This window comes from Podarcis vaucheri, assembly GCF_965113315.1.
Source record: "Podarcis vaucheri genome assembly, chromosome: 16".
Lineage (NCBI taxonomy): Eukaryota > Metazoa > Chordata > Lepidosauria > Squamata > Lacertidae > Podarcis > Podarcis vaucheri.
In genome coordinates, this window is record NC_138754.1 from 6165625 (window position 1) to 6175314 (window position 9690).

The following is a 9690-nucleotide window of genomic DNA, read 5'->3' on the forward strand; positions in this document are numbered from 1 at the left end:
CATTCCTGGGTTCATGCTTGGCCCAGAAGGGAAATAGGACTCTATGTACAAGGTATGATTTTGCACCCCAAGAGATTATATCGAATAACCATGAGGCCCACTTAAATGCGGATGGGGAAGACTATGTATGTCACCTTGGGTTCCTTGCAGAAAAGGTGGGATATAGATGATATACAGCGGTACCTCGGGTTACAGACGCTTCAGGTTACAGACTCCGCAAACGCAGAAATAGTACCTCGGGTTAAGAACTTTGCTTCAGGATGAGAACAGAAATTGGGCTCCGGTGGCACGGCAGCAGCAGGAGGCCCCATTAGCTAAAGTGGTGCTTCAGGTTAAGAACAGTTTCAGGTTAAGAACGGAGCTCCAGAACGAATTAAGTTCTTAACCCGAGGTACCACTGTACTACTACTAATAATCACAATCACAATAATAAATATAGAGAGAGGCCCACTCCAATTGTGTCTACGAATTGTTTTAAGCTGTTTTAATGCTGTATTTTATATGGCAGTGACCCACCCCAGGACTTTCTAGTTTTTACTAGGTAATAAATCATAATCATCTCACCAGTATTATTTTTCTAGCATCTGAGAATGAAGTGTTGATTAGAGAAGATTTCTGGCAAACTTCCAGGAAACAGCATAAGCAAACATCAGGGGCACAGGAGTTGCAAGATGGGAAATTCAGCATTGCTGGCATCCACAAATGCCATATATTGTAGGGGTTGAGTCCATCTATTCTTCTTGAGTATACTGGAGGTACAAACAGTCATCCTGGCTACATTATTTTACAGTATATTCCTTCTCACCATAGGCAAGTGGCGATATGCAATATTCTAAAGCTCCTGCCAACCTGGCAGTTCGAAAGCATGTCAAAGTGCAAGTAGATAAATAGGTACTGCTCTGGAGGGAAGGTAAACAGTGTTTCCGTGCTCTGCTATGGCTCGTCAGAAGCAGCTTAGTCATGCTGGCCACATGACCCGGAAGCTGTACGCCCGCTCCCTCGGCCAATAAAGTGAGATGAGCGCCGCAACCCCAGAGTTGGTCACGACTGGACCTAATGGTCAGGGGTCCCTTTACCTTTACTAAAGCCACAGGGCTTTGGAGATGCATGATGAGATGTGTGGCTAGATAGCACATCCTTCTTGCATGGTTTATGGCTCCCTCTCCTCCATACTTCATAGTGCTGCCCCCTCACTTTACATGGCACCCATGCATATGGATGGATTTTTAATTATGTTGAATGTAATGGATTGGTTTACATGTTTTCTAATTTTCTTGGAAGCAATCTTGGCATTAAACAGAGCAACAACAAACAATGCCCTGTGAAAGGCTAAATTGCAGGGTTATTCTCCTTGAAATCCAACCACTTAAATAGTTCAACATTTCCTAGAGCAGCAGTTCTCAACCTGTGGGTCCCCAGATGTTGTTGGACTAGAACTCACATCATCCCTGAGCTCTGGCCTTGCTAGCTAGTGATGATGGGAGTTGTAGTCCAACATCTGGGGACCCACAGAAGAAGAAGAAGAGAAGAGTTTGGATTTGATATCCTGACTTTCACTCCCCTTCAGGAGTCTCAAAGCGGCTAACATTCTCCTTTCCCTTCCTCCCCCACAACAAACACTCTGTGAGGTGAGTGGGGCTGAGAGACTTCACAGAAGTGTGACTGGCCCAAGGTCACCCAGCAGCTGCATGTGGAGGAGCGGAGACACGAACCCGGTTCCCCAGATTACGTAACTGCCGCTCTTAACCACTACACCACACTGGCTCTCACAGGTTGAGAACCGCTGTCCTAGAGTCTTCATGTGATGACTGACCCATCTTCAGGGTACAACCAAGGTTAACAGGTCCAGGAGCTCAAACGAAAAGCCATTACACTTACACACACACACACCCTTTATTTCAAAAGGCAAGGTTCATTAGAGAAAGAGAATTTAAAAGGACAACACAAGTTAAAGCAACTCAGAAGCAAAGAAAACAACAAAGCTGTCTTATCTAGCTAAAGACTAACAACACACAAAATACTGGAAGTTGAGCAGGAAGGCAAGCAACTACACCTTCATGATGAACATTTAAGGGAACACTGGTCCAAGTCTCATATCCAGAGGCAGCCAATCAGGAAGTGCAGTTGGTTAAGCCTTCGAGAAAATGGGCATCCAGTCCTTCTATCATAAAGGAGCGAACACCTGTTTGCACCACAAGTTCTTAATTAACTAATTTTCCTTAGAGCTGGCCTTGAGAGCCTAATAAAGAACACCTGCAATCAGATTCAATACGCTGGGATTTCTAGCAGCTTCTAACACAAATTAATAAATTAGGCTGGGGGGGGGAGGGAGAGACTGTTTCTCCACACTTAATTGGAATGTTCTCCCCATCTCTGAAAGTTGAGCTGGCCTGTTTCCCCTGTGGTGCAACAATTTGTGTTCACTGCATCTGTGATTGGGTTTAACAAGGCAAGGTAAATTTATTCATTTGTTTCCTTGCATTAGAAACTTCCAGACCAGGTTGAAAGCTGTTTGCAATCAAATACAACATTTTTAAACACACACACACACACACACACACACACACACACACAGAGAGAGAGAGAGAGAGAGAGAGAGACATTTATAATCTCCTATTATGCCTGCTAAATAGAAAAACTATTAAAGGCCAGGTGGCCTGCTGTACTCTACCGCATTATACCCAGCTGACTTCACCACTGGGGGGAGAACAAGGAACTGGAGTCAAATTCATTTGCAGGAGCATTCCGAGGTGGGGTGGCGGTCCGCCCTGGGTGTCATTCCAAAGGAGGGGGTGACGAAATGCTGACCCCCATTGGTGGTACCCCCAGGGCATGCAACGCATCCCCCAGATGTGTGCCAAGCCCCTGGGACACGTGCCAGGCCCCCCAGGATGCACACCATGCCCCCCATGGGTGGTGTGCCACGCCCTTCGGGATGCACACCCCACCCCACACCCCAGGACGAGTGTCGCTCCAGGTACCAGAGCAGGTTGCTTCGCCTCTGTCCATTTGTAAGAAAGGTATCTGGCTGAATGGTTAAATAAAGAAAAGAAAAATGAAATGGGGGGGGGAAAGGCTTACTGTAAACACTGAGAAGGCACCTCTGTGGCTGGAATCAACTGAATGGAGAGCACAGTGGTGGGATAGATTTATATACCACCTGCCAAGCCCTGTTCCTCTTCTGATATCTAGTTATGACCAGCATCTTTACAAAGAAATGCTTCCACTTAATGTTTTCATCACTCACAGCAATTATCCTCTGAGTCACCTCTTCTGTTTATCTTATCTTGTATCTCATTTGTCCTCTGCATGTTAGTCCAAAACTAATTAAAGGGCGGTCCCCGCCTTTGACACTTTTAATAGCACTCTAAATGAATTTTCTGGAAATGGTAGCCTTGCACTGCAGAGCTTTCCATCAATAGGGCATGGAAACAAGGGGCCCAGAGCAGCAAAGAGATAAAATGAAACAAAGGAGAATCAGTCTAAAGCAGAATGAACCATCCTCAAAACAACCGCAAACATCTAAAAGCAGTTGCAGTTAAAATAATTTTAAGTGCAATTGCAATTAGAAACATGCTCCCATCCAGTGATCTGGAGGTTTGCCAGGAACAGCCCAAAAAATGCCTGCTTAAACAGGAATATTTTAAAATTCTTCCTGAAAGGTAATAATCATGTGGACGGGAGCACGTTACTGGGGAGGGCATTCCACAACGAGAAGGACTATATGGCAATATAATTGCTGCATGATCGTATCAGCTTCATTGCTAATGAGAACATTCCATTAGAATGAAGAAGCCGACTCTAAGTCTGTCTATTTGTTCCTCCCTCCCAGCCTGCTTTCCTTTTATGAGCCTGTCAGGATCCTGAGATCATAACCACAGACCCTTCTCTTTATGCTTAACCTCCAAGAGAGGTCCAGGAGTTGGCAATGGGAGAATGGGCTATCTCTGCAGAAGCTCCCTGTCTGCATAATGCTCTCCCCAGGGAGACCCACCTGGCGCTACGCCTGTCATCAATTCAGTGCCAGGTGAATACCCATTTGTATTTAATAAATAATAATAATAATAATTTTTTATTTATATCCCGCCCTCCCCAGCCGAAGCCAGGCTCAGGGCGGCTAACAACAATAAAATAATACAACATGCTAAAATCATTTCATTATAAAATTAATTCAAAACAAACTGATGGCAACCATTGGGCTAGAGTTCTGTGAAGATTACTAAAAGAGGGAGTCAGGCTGTGCTCTGGCCAAAGGCTTGGTGGAACAGCTGTGTCTTGCAGGCCCTGCGGAAAGATGTCAAGTCCCACAGGGCCCTAGTCTCTTGTGGCAGAGCATTCCACCAGATCGGAGCCACAGCCGAAAAAGCCCTGGCTCTGGTTGAGGCCAGCCTAACCTCTCTGTGGCCTGGGACCTCCAAGATGTTTTTGTTTGAAGATCGTAAGTTCCTCCGTGGGACATACCAGGAGAGGTGGTCCCGTAGGTACGAGGGTCCTAGGCCGTATAGGGCTTTAAAGGTTAAAACCAGCACCTTAAACCTGATCCTGTACTCCACCGGGAGCCAGTGCAGCTGCTATAGCATCGGGTGAATGTGATCTCGTAGCAAGGAGTCTTGCCGTGGCATTCTGTTTCCACACACTTTATACCTGAAGGAGCGTCTCCACCCACATCGTCCAGCCAGGACACTGAGGTCCATCTCTGAGGGTCTTCTGCTGGTTCCCTCACTGCGAGAAGTGAGGTTGCGGGGAACCAGGCAGAGGGCCTTCTTGGTGGTCGCACCCACCCTGTGGAACATCCTCCCAGCCTTCAGATATCTTCTAAAAGTCAGATGGTTGTTTGTCTCCTTGACGACAAACAACCATCTGACTTTTAGAAGATATCTGAAGGCAACCCTGTTTAGAGAAGAATACATCACAGGGTTGTCATAAGCCAGTGTAAAGCCATCTCCCCATCTCTCAGCCTCATCTCCTCCACCCTGCAATATGTGGATAATGAGCTCCATTAGCATTGGAATCCACAGACACACAGGGCTTTCTCAGCGCCTGAAGTGCAATCTCTAACGACAAAATCATATTGCATGCCAATGTAAATATTTCTGTTCCCATCTCTCCAAATCCATTGCAGCACCAAGGAGGATATTGGCATATACCACGAAGAGAGCCATCATTCCTGTTCTTCACAGAAAAGATAGATAGAGGCATGACATCATCCTCATGAGAGATTATTGGATGAGGAGACACCTCAGTTCATTTCCAGTTACAGACGCTTTTCGAATTTAGGTATTGGTCCCAATGTGCAGATACCATGATATTTTGTGTGCAGGTTGCCTTGCTCGATCTCCTTTATTTGTAAAAAGAGTAAAAAGAGTTTAGTTTTGGTTGTCTCTTGAATTTGGGGAGCAAGGCTCTCAGTTCTAGGGTTGCCATACGTCCGGAGTCATACCTTAACAGTGTCTGGGTGGAAATCAGCCAAATGTCCAGAAGAATCTGGACATATGGCAGCTCATGTCGGAAATGCCAATTTCCCCTTAAAATAGCTCAAAAACAGCTCAAAAAAATGCTCAGCAACTCCCCCCCCCAAAAAAAAAACCTCAACAAATTTTCTGTCCAGATTTTCACTGTTCGAAATATGGTGACCCTATGCAGCTAGCCACTATGGATGGACTCTGCCTCTACTGTCAAAGGCAGTAGCCCTTTGAATGCCATTTGGTGGAAATTTGCTGGGCAGAATGCTCTGGTACCCATATCTTGCTTGTAGGCTCACCCCAAACATCAGGATGCTGGAGTAGATGGGCCATTGGCCTGATCCAGCAGGGGGCTTCTTATGTTCTTTTCACCGTGGATTAGCTTTCACCCCATCTGCACCTTACCTTTAAAGCAATCGTGATCCAACTTTAACCGCTCGTGGTTCCCGTCAAAGAATCCTGGGGACTTAAGTTTGTCAAGGCTCCGGAGAGTTGTTAGGGAATCCCTTGTTCCCCCTGTACAGAGTTATATTTTCACACATCTCCACATACCAGGAGGTTCTGCTCATTCCTCTGGCACCCAGAGATGTCTTCAGACACTGTCTGCTGGTCTTCAAATACAAATCATAGCCACATTGACTAGGCACTTGATTTTATCTCATTTTTAGGGTTCCCTCAAGATGCTAAGGGGTGCAGGTAGAACTGTGGGCTAAACCACAGAGCCTAGGACTTACGGATCAGAAGGTCGGCCGTTTGAATCCCCGCAATGGGGTGAGCTCCCCTTGCTTGGTCCCTGCTCCTGCCAACCTAGCAGTTCAAAAGCACGTCAAAGTGCAAGTAGATAAATAGGTACCGTTCTGGCGGGAAGGTAAACAGCATTTCCATGCACTGCTCTGGTTTGCCAGAAGCGGCTTAGTCCTGCTGGCCACATGACCCGGAAGCTGTACGCTGGCTCCCTTGGCCAATAAAGCGAGATGAGTGCCGCAACCCCAGAGTCGGCCACGACTGGACCTAATGGTCAGGGGTCCCTTTACCTTTACAAGATGTTAACATAGGTCTGGGGAAATGTTGGCCCTTGAGATGTTGCAGAATGACATGCCCCAGCATTCCTGGCCATGCTGCAAGGGGTTGATGGAATCTGTCATTCAGCAACATCTGGAGTGCCAATGGTTCCCCTTTAGCTCACAAATGCATGCACAAAGAAAATGTTGAGGTGCACCAGATGTAAAAAGGAACACCAGTGTAAAGAATAATTGAACTGCAGCATACAGTCTTAGCTTAGCATATGATTTTATTGATTACTGTTGTCCAAATAGGGACCAAAGCAGCAAAGGGATATATATATATATATTTCTTTTTCAGATCACATTTCAGGATGAATGAAAGACGCTGGGATTTCCATTCCAGATGGAGAAAATATGTGATACATTTTTATGCAGGGAGTAAGACATGCAATAGGTTCGGGGGGAGGGTGTTCCGCTTCTTTCAGCCAGAGGCGACTCAAGAGAACTTGTTGACCCTTCAGACACCAAACAGGCCTTCCTTGGGAGACATGTCTCCTTTACTTCTGCTGGCCTGGCCACTGGGGAGTTTGCTTCGTCTGCTGCTGGCAAGGGGGTGGGATGACCACAGGAGGAATGCATGGAGGTGTGATGACTACGGGAGGTTGTTTTGGGCACCGTGGTGGGACAACCTGAGGAGGGTTGCATGGAGGTGGGGTGACCACAGGAGGTTGCTGTTGGCAGGAGTCCTGTGGTTTGTTGCAGCATCCTCTATCTCTGCGGGAGCACATCTTGATATCGGTCAAATTTGGAGTCCTGTGAGAAATGAAGAAATAGCCTTTCAACGAAGGTCATGCACAAGCATAGTCTTCCACTCAAAGCAGCTCACAATATGGTGGCCTTCCCTCCCTGTAGGAGGCATCTATAATGTTCTGTTTGTGTTAGAAGCTGAAATAGATTTCTAAATGGAGCCAGTGTGGCTTAGCACCAGACTAAGATCTAGGAGACTTGAGTTTAAATCCCTACCCAGCCACCAATCTTACTGGGCAACCTTGAGCCAGTCAAGTCCTCTCAGGCCAACCTACTGCACAGAGTTGTGAAGATAAAATGTATAGGAGGAAAACTGCGTATCTTGAGCTTCTTGAAGGAATGATGACGCGATTCAAGTACATAAGTACATAAGTAAATATTTTAACTGTTGTGGGTCTCACCCAGTGTACACCCAATGTACACTGGATATCTAATTTTGTAAAACAGGAATATATAAAGCTTCCTTTTTCTGAATCAAACCATTAGTCAATCTAGCATCTCCTGGTAGACTTGGGATTATCCCCTTTCTAATCCCTGGAAAACCACTGCCAATCAATGCTAACAATTCTAATCTAGACTAGTCAGTGGTACGTGACTCAGCATAAGGCAGCTTTCTGTGCTCCTAGTAGCTGAGGCCAACCTGTACCTATATTGAGGTTCAGAATGGAGGAAACCATCACCCTCTTTATTGCTCCTTGACTGAACATACAGTATGCTCATCTGGCAAAGCAAGTGATCCAGACTAAAGGAGCTCCTGCTCCCTAACCTCTTTAAGGGAGAAAATATGCCTTGGACTCTAGTGCCTTCAAGACTAACCTATACATGAACGTAGGAAGTGGCCACATGCTGAGTCGGATCATTGATCACTGAGCCATTTCTACATTGTCTACACAGTGATTGGCAGAGGCTTTCCATGGGGTGATTTCAGCCCTACCTGGAGATGTCAGGAGCTGAAACTAGGATCTTTTGTATGCAAAGTAGATGCTCTGCTACCAAGTTAAGAACATTGCCAGAGATTCTCTTGACTCCTTCATTCACCAATGCCTATAATCTGTCAATTACTTGCTAGCACATTTCACTTAAAATCTCTGCCCAGAGATGGTTTTCAAAGCCCATGCTAGTTTTACGCAGAGGATACCCACTGGAGACATGGCTAACAAAGGTTCATTCATTTCATTGTGTCTATTCTAAGTAGAATGTAGTTAGAATGTAGAATGTAAGTAGAATGTAGTTAGATGCAACCCAAGGACACCTAATCTGGAAACAAGGTTATCCTCATACATTTTGAATATTCAAAGTTCAGACCTCCCACAAATACAATCAATAGAGCGGGTGGTATCTCCAGACTTACCCCAAATGCCAACTGGAAAAACTGCAGTAGTGAAGATCCGAAGTCTATGTCTGGATCCTTGGAGGGTGAGACCTTTTATATGGTCCCCTTGCCTTACTTCTGGAAATGAATTTCCCCTCTTGAGCAATATTGCCCTTCAAGCCATGAGCAAATCTTCGATGGATGGGCCCCACCCCTTGTAAAAGTGTCACCAGGAAATAATAGGATCATGTATGCAATACAGCAGGCGCCGGATCACGTTCCAGGGGGTGATTCCGTGCCGTGTAACTTAATTAATTGCCTTTCTCAGTAACCTGCAGATCAACAAACATTGGGCAACTTTTGGGATAAATAAATACAATGCCTGGCAGGAGAAACCTATCACAGGACGTCTTCCTGGATTATTTGAAGACAGATCATAGGGAAGATAACAGTCACTGATAAAGAAAGGCAATATCCGGTAGGGCAATCACTTTGGGTGATGTTTTACTGTATGTTTAGAAGACACATCATGGAGATGATTGTTTCTTTCAGTGTTTCCACACACTTTATGCCTTAGAACTATGTCTGATTAATGCAGTTTGCTAAAACAGCTAGTAAACCCACAGGCCTAAGTCTAGGGGGCACCTGCAACCCGCTACAGACCCTCCAAGTGTCCCTATTTTCCAGGGGCATTCCTGGATTTCCAGAAGCCATTCCAGTTTCTGATTTGAATGTCCTGCTTTTCCTTGGGACGTCCCTATTTTCATTGGAGAAATGTTGGAGGATATGCTACTAGAGTCTATGATGGTACAGGAGCCCCTCAATTCCCGGAATAGGGACACATCTGACACCAAAGAACACTAACACTTACAGGAGAGTTCGGTTGCTGTGAGAATACAGCAGTGGGTTCTGGGTGTAAGAGTCAACAAAGTGTTTTTAGCCATTGTTTTTATTTCTGCTTCATTGGGCATATATCAAAATGTGTATTTCAGCTTTTTGTTTCTGAAGCGAGACCCCACAATGCCTTTGGAATGATGGGTAGCTGGGGTTGGTGAGCAGCACAAGTGTAGGGAGTGGAGGCCCTAGTGCTTCCCTCAAAGTATCT

At 45.6% G+C, this 9690-nt stretch overlaps 1 long non-coding RNA gene across 1 annotated transcript; it reads right to left on the reverse strand.

Annotated features, from left to right (window-relative positions):
• Positions 1 to 6735: 6735 nt before the first annotated feature.
• On the reverse strand, positions 6736 to 9182 carry LOC309521288. The gene is made up of 2 exons (XR_014214605.1): positions 8625 to 9182; positions 6736 to 7279 (listed from the first exon to the last, which is right to left on the reverse strand). It is a non-coding gene; the product is annotated as an uncharacterized lncRNA (long non-coding RNA).
• Positions 9183 to 9690: the final 508 nt, after the last annotated feature.